Below are 25,313 nucleotides of genomic sequence, written 5' to 3'. Positions count from 1 at the left end.
GAGAAAAATATGAATCCACTATTTACAGTGTAAATTTATAACAACGATCTGTCAGAAATTAGAAGGCCTTTCGAGGGAAAAGGAAGCCAACATAGCAGACTTGAATTTCATATTTACATTGTATCAGTTCAGTTCAGTCCCTCAGTCTGTCCAACTCCTTGTGACTCCGGGGACTGCAGCACGCCAGGCCTCCCTGTCCATCACCAACTCCCGGAGTCCACCCCAACTCATGTCCATTGAGTCGGTGATGCCATCCAGCCATCTCATCCTCTGTCGTCCCCTTCTTCTTCTGTCCTCAATCTTTCCCAGCATCAGAGTCTTTTCAAACGAGTCAGCTCTTTGCATCAGGTGCCAAAGTATTGGAGTTTCAGCTTCAACATTAGTCCATTGTATACATAAGAGCATAAAGAAATAGAAACATCTATGCTTAGTCACTCAGTCGTGTCCAGCTCTTTGTGACCCTGTGAACAGTAGCCCATCAGGCTCCTCTGCCCATGGGATTCTCCAGGCAAAAATACTGGAGTGGGTTGCCATTTCCTTCTCCAAAACATCTATATATAATGGTTAAATCATAATAGAGAGCATATAAATAGCATTGGTTGTCTCAGCCAATTGGGCATATTAATATTTCATTGTGAAATTTTTAAAACTTCACTAGTTACACATATTTTAAAATTTAACAATAAACTGTTAAGGATAAAGTGAGCATGTATATATAAAACTTTGAACAATGTCAGGCAGAATTCAGACTGTTTCATTTGTCTACTGGGGCCTTTTGATTTTTCCTAATAACGTGTGTAAAAATTTATTTGTGATGAATTTCCAACATTGAAAAAAGACTCCTCATGTTATCCATGCATGCGTGTGTGTGTGTGTGTGTGCATATAAGCGGGTATGTGTTTAGCCCAAGCAGAATTTAAAAGCTTCTTGGTGACTTTAATACACAGTCAAGTTTGAGTAACACCAAGAACATTTGTTGCCAAGTGCTTAATAACTAAAGCAAGCATGAGCACCAGTAGAGAGAGAGCCCTGCTTCAGGAAGAATCTCAAAATCCAGGTTCCAGCCATTGATATGCCACCAACTTACAAATGAAACGGCTTAGTTTCTCTCTTTCAATGTCCACTTTTGCAGATCTGGGATCCAAGAGCTGACATATTTATCTTACAGAGTTAACTTGGGAATCAGATTCAATATTACATGTGAAAGTACCTGGGAGATTATAAAGCAGTCCAGCTTTATTACATTGCTATTAAGTAATCCAATTTTATGGCCTAATTTAAAGAAGGAAATTGCTTTAGAAAGAATTATCGCCTGAATTGTTCAGATATTTTAGTACAAATAGCACAAGGACACAGGATGAATATTTTCCTAATCAATTTGTAATTAAATTCCAGATAAACTTAACATGATATGTTAATGAAATAGTAAATAGCTGAAGTTGCCAAAAAAAAAAAAAATCAGTTGAAAGACTTTTTCCACATTTTTCATGGAAAATTTTTTCCATATATATAACATAATATAACCCTGTAAGAAAAAGGATGGTAGCTTGGCTTTGTTTAGAATTGTAGGGAGGAACGTTTGCACATGGATTCCTAAAAATTACTTAGCATTTCAAGGCATATATTTATTTATTTAGAGCATATTTTTTTAACTGAGATAAAATTCTACTAACATAGAATTTACTAATTTAACCACTTGAAGGTGTACAGTAGTCTCAGTGATAAGTGGTCATCACCACCAACTAATTTCAAAACATTTTTATCACCCTAAAAATAAAATATAATTCATTAAGTTCATTAAGCAGCCACTTCCTATTCCCTGGGTTGGGAAGATCCCCTGAAGAAGGGAACAGCTACCCACTTCCACTCCAGTATTCTGGCCTGGAGAATTCCATGGACTAGTCCATGGGGTCTCAAAGAGTCAGACAGGACCGAGCGACTTTTACTTTCACTTTCCTATTCCCTGCTTTTTCTAGTCCTGGCAGCCACTTTCTGTCCCTCTGAATTTGCTTATTCTGGACATTGAATCTAAATGGAATCATGCAACTTGTGTTTGGTTTCTTTCATTTAGATCATGTCAGGGTTCAAGCTTCAAGATGGCATGTCACCTTTCAGTAAATAGAGAAATATCTTTCACTGTGGAATGGTGGCTCCAGTCAGGGTGGATGTCACTGAGACCATATGGATACAATGGAAAGAAAGAGATGATCATCATCAAAGATCTGATGCAGAAGAAGATGGAAAACAAGATGATTTGGTAAAAGAATTTGTGAATCTGCTATCTAGTACATTCATTACAAAAGACAAAAGCAAAAAGAGCCAGGACACAAGGCATTAAAAAAAAAAAGCTAATGTGTACAAATGTGAATTATGGGGATGATGGCTCACTTGAAACCTACCTTGGTGTATCAGGCCCAAAACCTAAAGTCAGTGAGTGGTCTTTTTACTCCTCACTTCCACCTCATTGTTGCTTCTGTAGAACCGTGGATTCACCTGTGGCTTCCAGACGGTGTCTCTGCAACTGTTGGTGCAGTTACCTGCTACATCAGATTGCACTCTCATGATGGTGGATTTATAAAAAGTCCTTGACATCAAACAAATGAATGTGTTAATCAGTTTTGAAAATAAGTATAACAGTAAATAGAATGTGGAATAATCCGGACCTCTTTTTTTGTCCTGACTTCCAAACTTCTGAGGAAGCAAGAAATGAAGCACAAACTATATTGTAAGAGTGATTCTCTTGAAGTGCACAGTAAAAATGTCAAACAAACTTAAGCATTATAGAGCAAAGAATTTACTCTCAAGTAGCTTTAAATTTGGTATCTTATCTTTGTTCAGAAAATAAGAAAAGATAAAGTCACAAGTATTCATTGGGTAATTATTATTCAAAATCCTTTATATTTTATTTTGTATAAAGGAAGAGGAAACATTGCAGTTAACAGTTATATGCTCCTTAGGCAGTTTTAGACATTTTAGGGGAAAAAAATGATTGGGTTTTTTGTATGACTTAAGAATGAATTATTGTTTTTCCCATTTAAATTAATTTTTAAAGACTTGTATCTAAAGACTCATTATGCAATAAATATTTTAGAAAAAATTATTTTCAAGTAAGTGACTTTATTGGATGCTATTTTAATCACTTCAATAACCATTCAGGCCAGTTTCTCAAAAATGATCTTTGAGTGTACAGAATTCACTGATGGTTGCATTGTGAATGGAAGCTGAAAGTGAAATTAATTTTATTCCAGATTTTTCTCATGATTTCTCCAAAAGTACTTACTAAGGCAAAGGAATGTTAAGTTTCTAATCTGAGTCCATACATTTAATGAAGACCAAGACAGAGATGGGATTTCGATTATTTATTTCTAACTCAGTGCTCTTAATAATTTGTCCTTGGGAAATTTTTATCTAATTGAAGAGAAATGTATTACAACTAATAACAGCTATTACTGCTCTTTGTAATTAATTGGTGACCCTGTTGAGGTCAGTGCTTCCAGAAGTCACTGGAATCCATGGTGTAGTTATGTTAGAGGTTGAAAAGACTTGAAGAAGACATTTCAAAAATTTTATGCTACCCAAGAAAATATGGTTATCCCCGTCTCAAAATTTAGTGCCCTCTTGAGATGCAGGGAGACACTGAGATGAAGCATTTGTCAGCAGGAAGATCAGATAAATAGGATTATATATTAATGTTTTCACAACATTCATGTAAATTAGATGGTGCCTCCTCAGATATTTAGTTACATATATTTGGGTGAATTTATAATTGTTTACGACAGACTGTTTAATGTAGTTTATACAGATGAGTGGTAACATATAACCATTAATATTAAATATTTTAAAAATATTTGCAACAACTGAGGATAACAATTTTCTCTCATTTCAGACTAATTGCTTGGAGTCTAAGCCCTTTGGGGGACAATTGTTGATGTATTTCTTCTTATTAGAAACCTATCACTTTTCCATATTTCTGACACTTTCTATGACATTCAAGTAATGCTTAAAAACAGATGTACACAAAAATATATCTTCATCAAATGGACTTCCTTGCATTAAATATTTCAATTTCAGTTCCACATTGGAATAAACAATATTATAAAAGTAATGTGTGGATATTAATAGTATTAAAATACCAGAAATGAGAAATTTAAAAAATTACAAAGAGCCTACCCCACCTCATTAATCCCACTACACAGTAGTAAATACAGGCAAACATTTGACATACAACTTCATGACATTCCATCCATCCAGCATTTTTGCATTAATGAGATAGATACTGTACCACAACCTATCTTGGTTTATTGTTTGGGAGAAGTGTTGGTATGTGTGCTGTTTTTGCTTTTTTCTTTCACCTCAAAGCTCAGTATGGACATATATTAGTGCATGTTCACAAACAGCTATTTGTATTTTCTTTAGAAATCATTACAACATATTGTGACTTGCATTTCCTTCAGGTGTATATATCCTGTACTATTGATAACTGGCTCTTGTTTACTTCTCTTTGTTTGTACTCTATGTATCATCAGGATAGAAAATCTTTATATTCAACTTGAGTAACTTCAAGCTTACAATAGTGTCAATACATAGAACTGCAGAGTTACATGTGTTCTTACTCCTGGTGTTCCGTGCAGTCATCACAGGGGGCTTACATGAATATCAGCCTTGGGAGGTTTTCCAAGATGACTTGAAAGAAAAGGCATATGATCTGAAATCTAGAGGACTCATATTCTTAGCTCTGTCATTAAATTATCTTTGTAAGCTGAGGCCTTGATTACCTAGTGTGTAAATTAATGGTATTAAACCAGATGATCCCTCAAATGATATTATTCTATGATTGTGCTTCACACAGCTAATCATTAATTTTCTCTTTTTTTTAAAGTAATTCTTTTGCAGATGGGTTTCTGCAGTGCCAGATTGTATATAATTTTCTTTACTAAGGGTGTCTGGCTATTGAGCAAGAATATAATATTATGTATTCAAATAGATAATATATTTAAGATTACACATGTAGCAGAGATTTAGATGCATTATCTTCAATTCAAAATATTCTTCTCTTTCTAAAGTGTCAGAAGCCACTAGGTTTACTAGAGCATAGATACCTAACTCTTTCTGAAAATAAGGTTAGCACTGCTTATCAAAAATTATATTTAAACTCATCACAGTAAAAGCTTTCCTTGCCGTCTTTACCATCTGTGATCATCCTATGCGACGCCCAGGACTTCATCATGATCTGTTCTCAGGATGCCCCCTGCAGTGTAAGGGTCGTTCTTGCTCATAAGGTCTAACACTTTACTGAATTTGGAAAGAAGGCATGCTATACAAGCTGATCTTAAACCAGCAAGTGTTACTTAATCTTTCATTATTCATCTATACATCACAAATGTTTTGAACAGATTAAGCAGTAGGATACAAAAAGATACATTTTCAATGGTTTTATTAGTTATAGAGAGTTATTTCCAGGAATTCTTTAAAAATATGTTAGAATCTGGATAAATTTTAAAAATTAAATTATGAATTTGAAGGTCTCCTTTGGGTTGAGGCAGAGACCACTTTATCTGTTATACTTATTAGGTACCCATTTATCTACTATGCCAGCTGGTAATTCCCAGAAGTCAAGAATCAATGCACTACATCTATTCTGGATATCAAGCCAGCTGCTCACAGGATAGAATGCATGATGTTTTAGCCAAGAAATGTTGTGTGAAAAAGAATGATGAATACAACTGCTTAGAAAAAAGTGTTGGGTCTGATTTTATCATGATGGTCCTAATTTTCACTCAAAATTAATCAAATCTAGCGAACCCAACTCAAGCTTGTCCTACGTGCAAGGCCCTTGAGCAAGCAGTGTGGTTAGGGAAAAAAAAAAAAACTGATTAGGGCATTATCCAGCCACAAAAGAGATTACAGTCAAGTAATTCCAATAAAGCTTGCACACACAGAAATATGAGACAGCATTTTGCAATCCTACATAAAAGACACTTAGAGCAATACTTGGTAACTGAGAGAGGAAAGCCTTTGAATGTCACATGGTGGCAGATGTCTGTAATTTAACATATAAGAACATGCTTCTGTGTTTTTCAAATCATCCCTAGTAGAGGAGGAACTTAATATACCCTTTGTATTTATGTTATATTTACTTATTAATAGTTTGATTTACTTTGCAGTACAGTATCAGTATATTTGGGCTTCCCTGGTGGCTCAGACAGTAAAGAATCTACCTGTAAGACCCCGGGTTGATCCCTGAGTTGGGAAGATCCCTTGGGGAAAGGAAAGGCTACCCATTCCAGTATTCTTGCCTGGAGAATTCCATGGACAGAGAGAGCCTGGCAGGCTATAGTCCATGAGATAGCAAGGAGTTGGACACATCTGAAGGAATAATATTTTCACTTTCATCAGTATATTTACTGTTTTTGAATATTGGTAAGCTAAATAATAGCATTGGAGAATGACTTTTTCAAGAAAATTATGATTGAGTACCATTAATTCTAATTGTACCTCATCCTCACACTGTGAAACCAAATGACAATTGGTGATGGTTGTTTATATCTAGTTGTTTTACCATAATACGAAATGCGGTGTGTTTTATATGTCCATTATCTTTCTCTTTCAAAAGAAGTTATTTCTTTATTCCCTGTGAGGGACAGTGTAAGGATATGAAAAAAAAATTAAACTGTATTTATCACCCAGATTCAGAATTATTGTTTCTTTTATGTTTCAGACTTGACCCTTTGACATTTACACTGTCATCATTTTAGGAAATACCTTTACTGTAATAAAGATGTGACCTTCCAGGTGGCTCAGTGGGAAGAGTCTGCCTGGCAATGCAGGAGACACAGGTTTGATTATTGGGTCAGGAAGATCCCCTGGAGAAGGAAATGGCAACCCACTCCAGGATTCTTGCCTGGGAAGTCTTAAGGATGGGGGAGCCTGTCTGGTTCTAGTCCTTGGGGTCTCAAAAGAGTCAGACGTGACTTAGCGACTAAACAAAACAAATCAAAGATGCAAATACAGCTATCCATATCTAGGACTAGATCTCCACGTCTGGTTTAGAATTGGATCTGTATTATTCAAAAGAAGTAAATAACTTAAAAATTCATTCAGTTCAGGTGCTCAGTTGTGTCCAACTCTTTGCGACCCAATGAACCACAGCACGCCAGGCCTCCCTGTCCATCACCAACACCTGGAGTTTCCCCAAACCCATGTCCATCGAGTCGGTGATGCCATCCAGCCATCTCATCATCTGCCGTCCCCTTCTCCTCCTGCCCTCAGTCTTTCCCAGCATCAGGGTCTTTTCAAGTGAGTCAGCTCTTCACATCAGGTGGCCAAATTATTGGAGTTTTAGCTTCAACAGCAGTTCTTCCAATGAACACCCAGGACTGATCTCCTTTAGGATGGACTGGTTGGATCTCCTTGCAGTCCAAGGAATTCTCAAGAGTCTTCTCCAACACCACAGTTCTAAAGCATCAATTCTTCTGTGCTCAGCTTTCTTTATAGTCCAGCTCTCACATACATACATGACTACTGGAAAAACCATAGCCTAGACTAGATGGATCTTTGTTGACAAAGTAATATCTCTGCTTTTTAATATGCTGTCTAGGTAGGTCATAACTTTCTAAGGAGTAAGTGTCTTTTAATTTCATGGCTGCAGTCACCATCTGCAGTGATTTTTGAGCCCAGAATAATGAAGTCAGCCACTGTTTCCACTGTTTCCTCATCTATTTGCCATGAATAGGACCAGGTGCCATGATCTTAGTTTTCTGAATGTCGAGCTTTAAGCCAACACTTTCATTAAGAGGCTTTTTAGTTCCTCTTCACTTTCTGCCATAAAGGTGGTATCATCTGGATATCTAAGTTTATTGATACGTGTTCCAGCAATCTTGATTTCAGCTTGTGCTTCCTCAAGCACAGTGTTTCTCATGATATACTCTGCATATAAGTTAAATAAGCAGGGTGACAATATACAGCTTTGACATACTCTTTTTCCTATTTGAAACCAGTCTGTTGTTAAATGTCCAATTCTAGCTGTTGCTTCCTGACCTGCATACTTCTCAAGAGGCAGGTTAGGTGGTCTGGTATTCCCATCACTTTCAGAATTTTCCACAGTTTATTGTGATCCACAGAGTCAAAGGTTTTGGCACAGTCAATAAAGCAGAAATAGATGTTTTTCTGGAACTCTCTTGCTTTTTTGATGATCCAGTGGATGTCGGCAATTTGATCTCTGGTTCCTCGGCCTTTTCTAAAACCAGCTTGAACATCTGGAAGTTCATGGTTCACATATTGCTGAAGCCTGGCTTGGAGAATTTTGAGCATTACTTTACTAGCATGTGAGATGAGTGCAATTGTGCAGTAGTTTGAGCATTCTTTGGCATTGCCTTTCTTTGGGATTGGAATGAAAACTGACCTTTTCCAGTCCTGTGGCCATGGATGAGTTTTCCAAATTTGCTGGCATATTGAGTGCAGCACTTTCACAGCATCATCTTTCAGGATTTGAAATAGCTCAACTGGAATTCCATCACTTCTACTAGCTTTGTTTGTAGTGATGCTTCCTGAGGCCCACTTGACTTCACATTCCAGGATGTCTGGCTCTAGGTGAGTGATCACATCATCATGATTATCTGGGTCATGGAGATCTTTTTTGTACAGTTCTTCTGTGTATTCTTGCCACCTCTTCTTAATATCTTCTGCTTCTGTCATGTCCCTACCATTTCTGTCCTTTATTGAGCCCATCTTTGCATGAAATGTTCCCTTGGTATCTCAGTTTCTTTTTTATTTATTTATTTTATTTTTTAAATATAAATTTATTTATTTTAATTAGAGATTAATTACTTTACAATATTGTATTGGTTTTGCCATACATCAACATGAATCCGCCACAAGTATACACGTGTTCCCCACCATGAACACCCCTCCCTCCTCCCTCCCCGTACCATCCCTCTCAGTGAACTCAGTGCACCAGACCCAAGCATCCAGTATCATGCGAAATCTCTAGTCTTTCCCATTCCATTGTTTTCCTCTACCTAGTCCAATGCAGAGTTCCAAAGAATAGCAAGGAGAGATAAGAAAGACTTTCTCAGTGATCAATGCAAAAAAATAGAGGAAAACAATAAAATGTGAACTTAAAAATAAATGAAACTAAATAAAAAATCTTTAAAACACATGAAACAAAATGTCATAGGCTTAAAAAAAGAAACAAAACCACAATTTTATTTAGAGGGTTTGAGCACTTGCTCATAACTGATACAACAAGCAGGTTAAAAAAAATCAAGAAATGTCTACAAGGTTTGGAAAAAAATTATCAACAAATCTGACTTAATATATATCTTTGTAGAACCATCCAAGAAATCTAGAACGTCATAGTCATTCTTCCCGAGGTCATATGGAACGTGCATCAAAGTAGACTCTATGCTGTACAATCAAACACATTTTAAGACATGCAAAGTATTAATGTTATCTAAGCAGATTATCTGACCACAACAGAATTTAGTTAGTCATCAATAATATGTTAATTTGAAGTCATCAAATATCTCAAAATTACATTAAAAATAGCAACCATCCTGAATAAGCCATGAATTAAAAAGAAATAAGGAAAATAACAACACTTTGAAATTGAATAAAAATAAAAACTATCATACCAAAAACTTGAGATATGCTTTAAGGTTAATTTATTGCTCTACAAGATTTTATTAAGGATGAAAACATATTTTAAAACGTGATGCAATCATCCACAGTTAGAAGCTGAGAAAGAACAGCAAATGGAACCTAAAGCAAATAGAAGTTTAAATATAATAGCTGAAAATACTGAAACAGTAAATAGATAATAACGGAGTAAATCAAGGAAATGAAAGATGAGTTCTTATAGAATACTGATATAGAAATAAAGCTTTAGCAGGAACATAAAGAGTAAACATGATACAAAATTACCAGTATTAGGAATAAACGATGAATGGCATGCCTGCGCTCAGTCACATCCAACTCTTTGCAACCCCACGTACTGTAGCCTGCCAGCCTCTGTCCATGGAGCTTTCCCAGCAAGAATACGGAACAGGTTGTAGTGTATTCAATAGTAGAATAATAAGAACATATGGATATAGTAATAAGAATTAATGGAATAATCAGAGAATATTATAGTCATTAATAGAATAATAAAACAACATTATTTTAAAAACTTAATGCAACAAATTTGAAGATTCAGATGAAATGGATAAATTCCTTAACAATAATTTACCAGAACAAACCAAGAAGAAAGAGAAAAGTTTAGTTCAGTTCAGTTGCTCAGTCGTGTCCGACTCTTTCCGACCCCATGGACTGCAGCACACCAGGCTTCCCTGTCCTTCACCATCTCCCGGAGTTTACTCAAACTCATGCCCATCAAGTCGGTGATGCCATCCAACCATCTCATCCTCTGTCGTCCCCTTCCTCTACCGCCTTCAATCTCTCCCAGTATCAGGGTCTTTTCCAGTGAGTCAGCTCTTCACATCAGGTGGCCAAAGGACTGGAGTTTCAGCTCCAGCATCAGTCCTTATCCTTACATCTATTTAAAACATTAAAAAAGAATTTAAAACCTTGTGATAAAGAGAACTTCAGGGTCCTATGGCTTCACTGTTTGTTTGTTTGTTTTTCCTATCAAATGTTTAAAGAGAAAATAAGACTTCTATACCAGGCTCTGATGTCAGTATTACTTTAAGAATATAAACATACAGGGAGGCTACAAATTCGAATTTTCATAACTGTGGACAAAAATCCTCAGAATGTATGAGAAAATTGATTCCTGTTATTTATTACAAAATCTTACACCATTACCAAGTTCAGTTTAAGGTCACCTAAGTTTAAAATCCAGACTCTATCATAGATATGTCAAAAGAAATTGAATAGAGAACTAAAATTCACCTCAAGTGAAACTTAAATATTCACCTTCAAATTCATACTGCTAAACCTAATTGCTATTTAGCAAAACAATGTAGATTTGAACATTGAATTTTGGTGAACTTCCTTAATTTTGTTTACCCCCCCAATCTGTGACTATTCTAGCTATTCATATGGTTCCTCTAGAACTGTCTCTCTCTCTTTTTTTTTTCTTTTGATTGCATACACAGCATGCAGGATCTTAATTCCCTGACCAGGGACTGAACCTGTGCCTCCTGCAGTGAAAGCCAGTGTTCTCAACCACTGGATCACCAGGTTTAAGAATACTTAAACCACTGGGAGTTTATTCCAGGGAAGGTAAATGCCTGCTCAAAAACCTTTCTTTTCAGAGCCTCTATGACATTGGCCACTCCTCCTGGACATTAGCTGGACACCCTAATTCTGGTACAGGCTGGAGAGTACAAATAAAAGAGGGGCAATATCCGTTTGCTGTAATAATGCCCTTGGCAAGTATACATTCACAGTTTTAACACATCTTCTGTTCTCATCTTTTAATACTAGTTTTAAAAGAACTTCTAGATCTTCATTTTGAAGCCAAGACATCACCAATCAAAAGAACTTTGGACTTTGATCTTTGGAAACTTAGAGCCTATTAAATTTTATCCTGCTATATGAGATTATTGTTATACTTGAACAATGGAGTTTGCATTATAGCCTAACATCTGTAACAGCTATCCCTACCAATGTTATATTGTGTCTTTATTATATGCCAAGTTTAATAAAAATGGAAGAAATGTCTTTCTAAGTTAAAATGATTCATCAGTCTATACTCTTTGAATATAGTTGTTCAGCAAATTTTATATATATATCCTAATACAAGGACATCATGAGGCATGATGCCAAATGGCTTAATAAAACTAAGATAAACCATATCGGCCACAGTAGGGAACTGCATAAGTCATATAAACAATGCTTTCCAAAAATGCATGTCACCTAAAAGTTATTGTGGTATTTCCATAGTGGATTTCATGTTACAAACAATAAAAGCATTTATCTTTGCCTGGCTTCTGAAAAAATTTGGGCAGTTTCCCTTACTTATTATGGACTGTTCCAAAGACACTAATATTGTCTAATTATACAGCTTGGAATGAGTTGAAATTCATCAGTGTTCAGTTGTATGCATGCTGGATAAATACAGAATGGTCTTCCTTCCATTTTAATTTTGTTATAAAATTGAAATAGCTGCCTTTAACACTTCCCTGGGAGGTGTTAACTGCAATGTGATCAAACTTTTGACTGATTTCATCCTTGCTTTGCTTCTTGTTCCAAATTCTTGCTCTACTATTTCACATAGAGCTTAGGTCTCAAGTCATCATTCTTAAGGTTTACTGGAAAGTGTCAGCCAACTGGTTTTCCATAAAAATCAATTTTTCAGTCAAAACTAAAGCCAAGAAGAGTTGAGAAGAAGTGGATGGCCATGGGCCGAGGATGGAAGCCATTCAGAGACAAATTCCTGTGGAGACCATGTCTTTCTCACCCCGTGGACTCTCCTCTGTGTCATCAGAGAACCTGTGACATGATTGGCGATTGCCCTATTTTCAACTATTGCTGAAAAATAGATCTGCCACAAAGTAGAAAGTACAATAAAATGTGATATTTTCAGTTGGCATTTGACTCTGTTCTCTTGTTATTTTATGTGTCAGATTTAATCATTCTCTGGTACTTTGCAAGTAGAGTAACCAGAAATGATAGATCTTACCAGCCTGTAGGGTTGACATCGTGTCATATTAATACTGGTTTCTACCACCATGTAAATGACTATGTGTATTCCCAGAAAATTTTGTATATACACAATTTTATTCTTTGGGCCTAAATTTATTTTAAGTGATAATCCATGGTCCTTTGCTTCAACTGAATTATTCCAATTATTCCTGGGTATTCCAATTATTCCTCAGTCACATTTCCTTAACCTTAAGAATCTGGAACTGCTGTCCAATATGGTAACCAATATGTATTTATAATATTTAAATGTGTTAGAATTAAGTAAATTTTAAAATGCAGTTTCTCAGTATCCATATGTCAATAGCAGCTATGTTATTGAAAATAATAGTTATATTGCCGTGGAAAGTTATACTGTACAACACTGGTCCAGAATACATCTTGGTATATAGAAATGAATAGACCCTATTCTCATCTTCTCATTTATTTTAATTCTAAAAAAAAAAAAAAAAGAACTGAATCCTTGCCATTGGGGATAGAGTTTTCTTTAGCTAAATCCTGTCATCTATATAGCCTGGGTCTTCAAGATGGCAGACAAAGGTCCATACAGTCAAATTTGTGATTTTCCCAATAGTCATGTATGGATATAAGAGTTGGGCCATAAAGAAATCTGAGTGCTGAAGAACTGATGCGTTTGAACTGCAGTTTTGGAGAAGACTCCTGAGACCTCTTGGACTGCAAGGAGATCCAACCAGTCAATCCTAAAGGAAACCAGTCCTGAATATTCATTGGAAGGACTGATGCTGAAGTTGAAGCTCCAATACTTTGGCCACTTTATGTGAAGAACCGACTCATTGGAAAAGACCCTGAAGCTGGGAAGGATTGTGGTCAGGAGGAGGAGGGGATGATAGAGCATGAGATGGTTAGATGGCATCACCAACTTGATAGACATGAGCTTGAGCAAGCTCTGGGAGCTGGTGATGGACAGGGAAGCCTGGCGTGCTGCAGTCCATGGGGTCGCAAAGAGTTGGACATGACTGAGTGACTGAACTGAAATGAAGGCACATAATATTAACTCCTTAGACAAAAGTGAGGCTCAGACAAGTTAAGGAACTTTTTCAGGTGAAAGATATTGACTTGAAATCAGTTCTTCTATTTCCATACCCTATGTACCTTACCTGCTTAAAAGGATTCTTGGGAAGACAAGCAGACTTAAGTATTCTAAAAGGTGATCTGTGATGAAAAAGAGGAAGCTAGAAACAGGCAGCTCTGATGATAACAAATTACAGGATGAGCTGGAGTATTGAGTCCCAAGGCAGGTATCTGGCGACACAACTTCACTTTCCAACTGGAACCACCAAACGCTTCTTGACTTGTTACAGGTTTTCTCCTCAAGATGTCTGATCTTTTTCATAGAACATACATCTCCAAGTGGTAGAAAAACAGCATTGGGATCTTTAGAGATCCATCTGTTTGTAGTCCATGTGGTCACAAAGAGTCGGATACAACTTTGAACAACAAGTGCTAGATAAAAGGAGGACAGTCACACTTGGAATACTGGAGCCATGGTCAAGTTGATTATTGCAAAACAGGTCTTGGAGTTAATAAGATGCAGAAAATGATATGCTTAAGAGTGAGCCCCTGGGCACATGCCAAGAGAGAGGAATGTCTCCCTTAGTAAAGTCCCTGAGGGACCAAGAGTTTGATGTGCTGGAAGTGAGAGGAAGAGACAGTGAATCTGCTCCAGGTGAGAAATGGTCAGCTCGGTGGGGGCTGGGGCTTCAGGGGTCTTGCAAATGAAAGGGGGAGATGCAAGATGGAGAAATGTGGGCTTGGCAACATGGTGGTGGCTAGAACTGGAAGCAGAGCAGCAAACATCCCCTGCAGCAGGAAGCAAGAAGGACCACTGGGATGCGGCGTCCCTGACTCAGGGCACGATTCTGCTGCCCTGCAGGGCCCGGGACCCCACCCCAGCCATCTCACAACATCAAAGTGGTGGCACTTCAGCAACCACACAGGTGTTCAGGGCTTGATGACTCATGAGAATTAGTCAGTCCTTGTAGGAGATGAGCGGCAAAAAGGGAAAATTCTGCAGAAGCAGGTAATGACAAACATGGATGGTGGAAAGAAACAAGCTCCCCATCCCCACATCGACCCTCAACCCCAGTCTGGGGTCAGACAAGTGTCAAGAAGACTGTCCTCACCCTACCTGGGAACTCAGTGAGAATCAGCTTGGGAGGTGCCTGCCTCTTGTGCAAGCTGACACTTCAAACAGAGGACTTGGAGACTGTTGGAAATTGATGTACGATAAATGTTTTTGTAGAAACATACCTGGGCTTCACTGTCAATTGGGGCCTGTGCCAGGGACTGCGATAACAAAAGGAAGACAGACATATTTCCTCTGAACACGTTGCTTACAGGCGAGCAGAGACATTAACATTATATGATTATATTATATTATTATATAGTATATAGTATATTAATTATATAATATTATACATTATATTATATTAACATTATAAAGCAGTTAGAACATGTTTAAGTGATATGCACCCACAAGCGAAAAAAAACAACTTTTTAGTCACTTTGGCACAGCCCCTGTAAGATCCACCTTCAAATAACAAAGAAAGTGTTATGAATCCAGTAGGACATTGCTTTTGGGAGCTCACTTTGCAATGCGCCATCCGCTGAAAGCCTTCAGTGTAGCTCCTGCTGCTTCCACCATCTATTGCGTCTGCCTCCCTCTTCCCCTAGGTGAGGTGTCTTTTTGCCTTGGCTGGTAATTGGATCACATTAGATCAGAGGTGTAAGTGGCTGCTAGAAAGATGGGCATCTGTCAGATTAATTTTCTACTGGACAAGCAGAACCCAGGGGCCCTTTGGCATACCCTCACAAGCTGCACATGCAAAAGATGTTTTCAGAACCGAAGTTCTGCTGAGTCCATGTCAGCACAGGCGCGGGCTGGCTGGAAGCTAAGGCACCCAGGCTCCTCTGGGCACCCAGCAGAGAACTCAACACCCTGGGCCCTCTGTGTAGAAGGAGCTTCTGAGCACTCACTTAGCAGTAACATTTAGCCTGTCTGATGGCAGCTGCCACGCCTATGGCAGGTTTCAAAGGCAGGAGGACGGACCGTGAGGATAAGGCTGACTTCAAAAGGAAAGTCTCTTTTCACTAAAAAGCTGCACAGTGCGTGGAAGTGTCAGGCGGAAAGGGATGCTTTCTGCTTCTTTCTGTGCCCATCTTCTCGTCCTCTGTTTTAGTCCATCCTGGAAGGTAATAGGAAAAGAAAAGGCCAGAGAGGAAGCAACCCTTTGCCTGATGATAGAAATGAGATCTGGGAAATTGTTCTAAAATTAACCTTCTTGATAAGTCGTAAGGAAGGCTAATTGGGTTACTCTTGTTTTATTAAAACTGTGTAACTTTTGAACCTCTAGTAAATTTTTCACGTTTAGATAAAATACGTGTTCTACATTCAACGTGCCAAGTAAGGGAGTTAATTAATATAATCAGAGAGAGAGGCCACTGACAGTTCTTATTACTCACAGGCCAGTTAAGTCCGTGAAAAGATTTCTGAAAAAATCCAATCTAATATTGAATGTATTACTTGATTACCTGAAAATAGAGCTTCTAACATTAAAAAGGGGCTGTTGCAATGACATCGGGCCTCCCACAGAGAGAGAAAAAAGACTAAAAATAAAAGAATAAATAAGAAAGTTTATTATGCCTCAGTAGTTTGCGACCCCATGGACTGTACCCCACCAGGCTCCTCTGTCCATAAACTTCTCCAGGCAAGAATACTGGATTGGGTTGCCATTTCCTTCCCCAGGGGATCTTCCCGACCCAGGAATCGAACCTGGGTCTCCTGCATGGCAGGTAGATTCTTTACTATCTGTCCCACCAGGGAAGGTTTCACTTCTGCCTAAACAGTTACTATGACAAAGACAGCTCAAGAGTTGCATCAAAACAGACTGGCAAAGAACAGCTGCAATTTCTATACATCTATATTTATATTTTTTATATATTTTTAAATATTATTATTCCAAAGTGAAGATATTGATCACCCTGATGAGTATTTCAGAAGACGTTTTGGCCTCTGAATGTAGATCCGCTGTGAAGCGCACCGCAGTACTTCGCCGTCTCGGATGCAGATGTTTGGGGATGACTGATGTGCGCACTTGCACATCAGAGCAGATTCACTCTTCAATGACCTCACACGCATCCTGAAAAGCTTCCTGCAATAGCAGGAAATGCGTGCTGTGAGCACCAAGATGGTCAGGAGTTTCCCTGAGAAGTGTCACCTGCACCAGGAGACTTCCTCAGAGGGACAGCAGGTGGGGCTTAGGAGGAGTGAGTGCACTGGGTTGATTTGCCTGAAGATCAATTCTTTTCAAATTATTTTCCCAGCACTTAGCGATAGTGGCAGCGTGGGAAAGCTCTCTGCAAGGGAGATCTCGTATTCAACATCTCACGTGTTTTCACAAGTTCGGCACTGGTCTAGGCTTCCCAGGTGGCACTAGTGATAAAGAATCTGCCTGCCAATGCAGAAGACACGCATTATATCCTTGGGTCAGGAGGATCCCCTGGAGAAGGAAATGGCTATCCGCTTCAGTGTTCTTGCCTGGGTTCCATGGACAGAGGAGCCTGGCGGACTATGGTCCACAGGGTCACAAAGAGCTGGACACTAATGGATGACTTTGCGTATGTGCATGCAGGGGACAGCAAGGGCTCTGAGTAGGGAGTCTCTCATTGCTGATTCCACAAGACACACAAATATTCATCAAGTATCTAGTGTATGTCAGTCATCTCCTAGGCACGAGACACACAGCACTTTTGCTCAAAAAAATGCTCTTTGTTCACTTAACTCATCTCTGTTCTGCAGTGAAGACAGACCAATGTGAAAAAAAAGAACAATCAGACCTCCTAAAATTAGCATGCAGAATATATTAGAACTGCTGCTGCTGCTAATACACTTCAGTCGTGTCTGACTCTGTGCGACCCCATAGACGGCAGCCCACCAGGCTCCTCTGTCCCTGGGATTCTCCAGGCAAGAACACTGGAGTGGGCTGCTATTTCCTTCTCCAATGCACGCATGCATGCTAAGTCACTTCAGTTGTGTCCGACTCTGTGCCGCCCCATGGACAGCAGCCCACCAGGCTCCTCTGTGCCTGGGATTCTCCAGGCAAGAGTACTAAAGTGAGCTGCCACTAAGTATAATAAAGGAATACAAGAGGCCTGGAGATGGAGGAAAGCATACACACAGTTTAGTCATTTGGGCAGCTTCTCTGGGAGGTAGTACCTTGTGAACTGTGAGTTGTCTGTAACATAGTCAAGGGGAATGTCAAACAGACATCTTAATATACAAATCTGGAATCAGCAGCATACAGATGGTGATAAAGGCCTATGGACTACATGAGGCTATCGATAACCCTGCTGGGTATTTCAAAAGATGTTTCGTGGTCCCATGGATGATGTGATCCCAGCAGAAGCGTGCTTGTGTGTGTGTTTGCATACATGTATGCATGTATGTGGTATCTGTATCTGTGTCTGGATATTTGACTGTGAAAGTAAGCAGAGAAATGGATGATGACTCCCTGTGGATCTGGGCAGAAGGAATAATTTTATTGAAGAGTGGGCATGGCCATAACATTTTGTAGAATGACAATAACATTCTACAGAGATGTAGAAACTGCTGGTGTCAGAAATATGAGAGCTATTTGAAGGTGGGCAGAGGTTGAAGAGGATGGGGGATGGGGCTTTCGTGAAGTGTTTAATCTTTACAGCAGAAGTGATGCTCCATTGAACAAGAGGCGGAAAGGGACAGCTCAGTGTATTTGCAGGTGAGTGTCTATTTGTGGGTGGAAATATGAGGGTGTTATCCTCTGCTGACTATTATTTCTCTGCTGAGCATGTTAGGTTGGGTTGAACGTAAACTTTGAAGCTTGAGGAGTCCTTGCAGCATGTGGGAGCACAAAATGATTGAAACATACTGAAAGCAAACTTTGCTTTGCTTTGCCAGGCAGAGTAGAGTTCCCATTTCAGACTGTAAATCACAAATTCAGTCCAGTTCAGTCGCTCAGTCGTGTCCGACTCTTTGCGACCCCATGAATCGCAGCACGCCAGGCCTCCCTGTCCATCACCATCTCCCGGAGTTCACTCATACTCATGTCCATAGAGTGGGTGATGCCATCCAGCCATCTCATCCTCTGTCATCCCCTTCTCCACCTGCCTCCAATCCCTCCCAGCATCAGAGTCTTTTCCAATGAGTCAACTCTTCGCATCAGGTGGCCAAAGTACTGGAGTTTAAGGTTTAGCATCATTCTTTCCAAAGAACACCCAAGGCTGATCTCCTTTAGAATGGACTGGTTGGATCTCCTTGCAGTCCAAGGGACTCTCAAGAGTCTTCTCCAACACCACAGTTCAAAAGCATCAATTCTTCAGCGCTCAGCTTTCTTCACAGTCCAACTCTCACATCCATACATGATCACAGGAAAAACTGTAGCCTTGACTAGATGGACCTTTGTTGGCAAAGTAATGTCTCTGCTTTTCAATACGCTATCTAGGTTGGTCAAAACTTTTCTTCCAAGGAGTAAGCGTCTTTTAATTTCATGGCTGCAATCACCATCTGCAGTGATTTTGGAGCCCCCCAAAATAAAGTCTGACACAGTTTCCACTGTTTCCCCATCTATTTCCCATGAAGTGATGGGACCAGATGTCATGATCTTCGTTTTCTGAATGTTGAACTTTAAGCCAACATTTTCACCCTCCTTTTTCACTTTCATCAAGAGGCTTTTGAGTTCCTCTTCACTTTCTGCTATAAGGGAGGTTCTGCATATCTGAGGTTATTGGTATTTCTCCCAGCAGTCTTGATTCCAGCTTGTGCTTCTTCCAGCCCAGTGTTTCTCATGATATACTCTGCACATAAGTTAAATAAGCAGGGTGGCAATATACAGCCTTGACGTACTCCTTTTCCTATTTGGAACCAGTCTGTTGTTCCATGTCCAGTTCTAACTGTTGCTTCCTGACCTGCATTTAGGTTTCTCAACAGGCAGGTCAGGTGTTCTGGTATTCCCATCTTTTTCAGAATTTTCCACAGTTTCTTGGGATCCACACAGTCAAAGGCTTTGGCATAGTCAATCAAGCAGAAATAGATGTTTTTCTGGAACTCTCTTGCTTTTTAGATGATGAGTTCCCATTTCAGATTGTAAATCACAAATTACAGCCCCTTTAATATGCACAAATATGTAGTTTTCTCTGTAATGCTGCAGATCCCAAGAAAGTGAATAGTTTGGTCTTACCAGCAAGAGAGAATCTTAAAAAAAAAAAAAAGTGGTTATAGAAACCTTGTGATTTATAAAAGAATTAAAATCCACATTTTCCAGAAAGGAATAAAATTGAGATTTCACCAAGTCTTCAGCTGAGGATTGTACATCTAATGAGTAGTAGACCACAAAACTAGAGGCATGCTTGTTATCCAGCCTCTGGGGCAGTGTCCATGGGGGGTGGAGAGGGGAGTGTGTAGAGAAGGGTCTTATCCGTAAACGAAGAGCCATGGAGAGAGGGAAAGAAGAGGCTTCACATTAGGTTGTTGATGGAAAACAAAAAAAATTCAAAACTGCATGAGGACAGAAAAGGAAAGACATAGAGAATGTGAGGCGTTTTCTCATCAAACAGTGAGCAGACCAAAAAAGCAGTTGATTTTTAACGTGATGGAAGAAGGGTAAGGGTAAGCAAAGGGCCCTCCTTATAGACTGAATCAGCACTTAGCTGAAGGTTTAATGTTTTTCCTGACAGATCTCTTGTAAATTCATCTTTCTTCTCATAAATTGAGCTGAAATAGTAATAGCTGGGACAGCAGTGGGGTGTGGATTTGATGGTTTCTTTCCACTGGATGAGCAGCAGAGACGCAGGGACATTTTATGCATCATGTTTATTCTAAGTGATCTCTGGAGCTGAAGTCCACTCTGCTTTTTATGCTTTTCAATTCTATCTCAAGGACAGGGAGCCTGTGGCTTTCAGAGATGAGACCTAAAGATAACTGATTAGGAATGACTTCAATAGCTGATTTGATCTACTGAGTAATCAGCAGGGGCCAGGGAGGTGTTCTGTCTTATGAACTGAGAAGGAAGTCTTCAAACGCATGAGCATTGGACCCACTCCACTCAAACCTTCCATTTATCCAAGGACCCTTTCCACTTGTGTGCCTTGCTCTCACATCAACAATGAATCTAACAGCAAGCGATATGCTCCCTCCACACCTCCTCTTCCAGCACTCCTTCCTCATTTCAAAGTTAAAGTCCTCAGCATCACCTGTCCCAAAGCCTCCCAAATGCATGGCCTTCAGATATTAAAATTACACCCAGCACCACTCTCCCAGAAGGTTAAGAGAACTCTGCAATAACGTCTTCTTTTTCTTTTCAAATTCACTGTTTCCTTTTCACTCCATTTGCAAGAGTTTTAATTCATGTCTTCTAATAATCCAGCTGTTTCCAGGTTGTCGCCTCTACCAATACTAGCCTTATTTCTCAAACTTGAATGCCATCAGATGACTCTTGTGTCTCAGAAACTTTCCGGATATCTGTCCACAGGGTAGAGTCAAATCTCCTTAGACCAGAATATCAGGTGTATCCTATTTCCATCTTCACACTGATGTCCCATTAATTCCAGAAAGAGCCCTCAGATGTGCTCAGGCCTGCTCTCCTTCCCACAGAGCATGCTATATGTTTTGCTTTGGTTTCTCACCTCTGCGTGCATGCTTTCAACCAAGAATGGCATCTTGGTTTTCTCCATCGACTCCAAATTTTAACCCCGCACTCAAGACTGAGCTCCAATGCCACCTGCTCCCCGAAACCTTTCCTGAACCCTCCAGTCAAGAGGGTCTCTTCTGCTTCTGATTTCTTTCAAATATCATATGTTTCTTTTATATAATACTGAACCATCAATTTTTTAAAAAAAAATTTCATTATGGGCATCTTTTTTAAAGCCCAGTTTTAAACTTCATCATATTAGTGACTGCATCTTTTGACTGCCACGTTATTTAGTACTCAGTAAGAGTTTATATTGTGTCATCATATTTTTATAAGCAAATGAACTCTCCTTTTGTAATATATAATTGAGACTGAAGTTTAAGTCGCCACAAAAAAAGAGAAAATTAGCAAAAAAAAAAAAAAATGCTGTTACTTGTAACAAGAAAATTTAGGGACAACCATCTCAGCTCTTGAGTGAGATACTGACATTTAAGTCATCTATTGGTATTGATGTTCCTACAAGCTCTTGCTTTTCAGATTTACCCTTTCATTGCATCATATTAGAGGGCAAGGTCAATTTGTTTTTACCAGGTATATCTTAAAAAAAAAAAAAAAACATAAAATCTGACTGAGGTTTTATGAATTCTCATAAAGGTTTAAGGATAAGTTCATCTGAGCTCCCCAAACCAACACTATGAACCAAAAACAGCATGTGCTCTAAAGAAAAACTTGGCAAATTTTTGCAAAAAGTTCAACAGCTGCCACACAAAGAGTGTAGGAAAGAATAAAAGTTAGAAAATTGAGAAGATGAACCCCATCATCGTGGACCTTCTGTTCTATACTAACAATCAGAATGTTCAGCAGTGCTCGGTTTTCCTAAGTTAATGGAATGTCTCACTGTGATTGTGATGAAAATTACTGTATCCATGAGTTTTAATTGTACTGCGCTGGAACTGAGTACATGCCCTGCATAATCTTATATTTGAAGTGTTATACACATAGGCTTAATTTATGGAATGTTAAAATATTACTGAACTAAATCTTATGCATAAGGGTATAAAACAAAAACAAAAACCTTAGGCAGTGTATTAATAAAGTTGGAAATATTCATCCCACAGCTAAGTATGGAGTTTGCTGTAATTAATATTTATAACCCTAAATAGCCGAAAATTTCATTTCCTTTTATTCTTTGTATACACTATAATTTAAACATTATATCATTCTTATAATTCTTTCCCTGTTAGCTGGCATTCCTTGGCATGTGTTAATTCTCTCTAAATCTGCCTCTCAAATGGGTTTCTTGACCATGCAGTTTGGTGGAATGATGGCATATATATGTCTGTTGCCAAACATTTTTCATACAGAAATGGCAGGGAGATTTAAGATAGGACTTCTTGAATAACTGCAAACAAGAGATATCCAAAATGTAGTTTTGGAGTATAATATTTAAAATAGCTAGAAAGAAAGAGGAGCTATGAAATATTTAGTAGCCACTCAGAATCAGTTAACAGCAAATTAAGTATTTCAAGTGTAGAATTCAAATGACTGCTAAAATACCCACCCAAACTGGCTTCACTGATATAACGTGGTTGATATAACACAATTAAAAAGCATTGAACTCTTTGTAGAAAGCTCCTAGGGGATGTGGAACCACGCAGAAGGAAGTGAGTCACCTAATTAATGGTAAATTATAGGAAAAGGATGTCAGAAAAGACAACTGAAAAATCTAAATTTATCACATTCTTCAAATCCTTGCTTCAAATCAGTGTTTCTGCTGCAAAATGAGTGAATGAAAAATCAACATTGATTTTAATGTACTTAAATTGTAAAATATTTGGCATAGGAGCTAAAAAAGCAGCTTACTGTTTTTATTGTTTATTTTTTCTCCTGAACATAAATGTTGCATCAGCTTTGGCAAATTTGACTAAATTACCCTTGACAACTGGAGGTCTAATTTAAGCAGCCTATGGAAAGTGTAAAAGAATGTTTCTGAAATATTTGCTACCCTGTATTCTCCTGGTAGGCCCCAGAGATGAATTCCTCACAATCAATAGAAGATATGGATGATTATATGGACATAAAAAGGAACAATGGTGTTATAAATCAACATAAACACACACTTGAAAATTTTCTGATTTCTCAAAAAAGTGTATTTTTATCCACTAATTTTAAAGCTTTCAAGATAGACATAAATTGGTCTGTTTCAGCTACTTCAGAATTAATCAAGTGTAAGGGAAAGAAGCCAGTTTAAAAGGGTTGAGTGCTATAGAATTCCAACCATATGACATTCTGGAAAAGGAGACGGTACAAAGATCAGTGGTCACCAGGGTTGGTGAGGGAGGGAGGAATAAACAAGCAAAGCACAGAAAAGTTTGAAGGCAATGGATATTCTGTGTGGTGATTATAATGGTAGATACAGGCCATATGCATTTGCCCAAACCTACAGAAAGCACAACCCCAGCAGTGAACCGTAGCATCAGTTATGGACTTGGGGGGTTAATGACATGTCAGTGCAAGTTTCACCAGTCCTAACACATGCACCCTCTGATGGGAGATGGTGATACTCTTGAAGGTGATGCATTTGTGCCATTGAGAGCATATGGGAAATTGCTAATCCTATCTCTGAATATTCCTGTGAAATCTATTTTAAAAATTAATTGGGGCGTTGTGCTGCCTCAGCTGTCCTAGAAGTCTCTGTGTATCCCTTTGACCGTGGCCCAGAGATTCTGCTTCTCTCAGAAGGCTCTGTCGACAGGGAGGATGTTGGCCTGCCTTTCCTCTTTTGAAGGTGTCATTTATTTGGACCAGTTTTGGGTTCACAGAAAAACTGAGGGGAAGGCACACAGATGCCCTTGATAAGCCTCACTGGCTTGTGCTTCGACTCCACCGTTGTCTGCATCCCCCATGGAGTGGTACACTGGTTAGGAACGATGAACCTATGCCTCATTATCACCTAGATGCCATAGTTTATGTTAGGGGTCACTCCTGGTGTGATACCTTCTATGGGTTTGGACAAATAGATAATGACGTATAACACTATTATGATTTCAGATACAATAGTTCCATTGCCCTAACTGCCTGCCCGCAGCTCCTGGCAGCCGCTGATCCGTTCACTGTCTCTATAGCTGTGCCATCTCCAGAAGGCTGCCTGTGTTGGAATCATCCAGTATGTAGCCTTTACCAGCTGGTTTCTTTTTATTCATTCACCTACTGAAGGATATAGCTTGGGTGTTTCCAAATTTTGGCAATTATGGTTCTGTCTTTTTCTAATTGTCCATGTATTTTTCCGAAATAATACTCTCTCCCTCAGCTTTAACTATCATCATTGTGTGTGAGTGTTTGTGTTGGTTGTTCAGTCATGTCCAACCCTCTGTGACCCTGTGGAGGCCACCAGGCTCCTCTGTTCATAGAATTGTCCAGGCAAATATACTGGACTGGGTAGTCCCTTCCTTCTCCAAGCGATCTTTCCAACTCAGATGGAACCTGGATCTCCCCTACTGCAGGCAGAGTCTTCATCATCTGAGCCAGAAGGGAAGCCACCGTAGTGCTTCTCAAACCCTGGTCTCCAGTTGTGAAAGCATTAAGCTCATAATTTCAATTTTTCACTGGACAAATTATCTAATCGCAACAAAAACATTTCAAACACAAAATATTCCAAAAATTATTTTATTTCCTTGAAACCCAAATCCAACCCCTTTTTTTGCTGATTTTATCTTATATAATTTCATTATCTTTGACTCTCTTTCCCAGTCTGGAAGGTGATAGACATCTTGCATCATTCCATATTCTTTCTCAGCTGTCATATTTGAGTACTCATCAAGTCCCATGAAAATATTTCAGAATTATCTCAGGGTATTTTCTTCTTCTCTGATAAATGAATTATTACCTCTCTCATAGCTTTCCTAGTTGATTTCAATCACATTTAAGTAGAATCTCTACTTTATTGCCTTTCCTGGCCAATTTTCTGTTCTGCTTACTGACTTTTTA

This window comes from Budorcas taxicolor, chromosome 9 (genome assembly GCF_023091745.1).
Source record: "Budorcas taxicolor isolate Tak-1 chromosome 9, Takin1.1, whole genome shotgun sequence".
Classification (NCBI taxonomy): domain Eukaryota; kingdom Metazoa; phylum Chordata; class Mammalia; order Artiodactyla; family Bovidae; genus Budorcas; species Budorcas taxicolor.
This window is presented reverse-complemented; position numbering follows the sequence as displayed.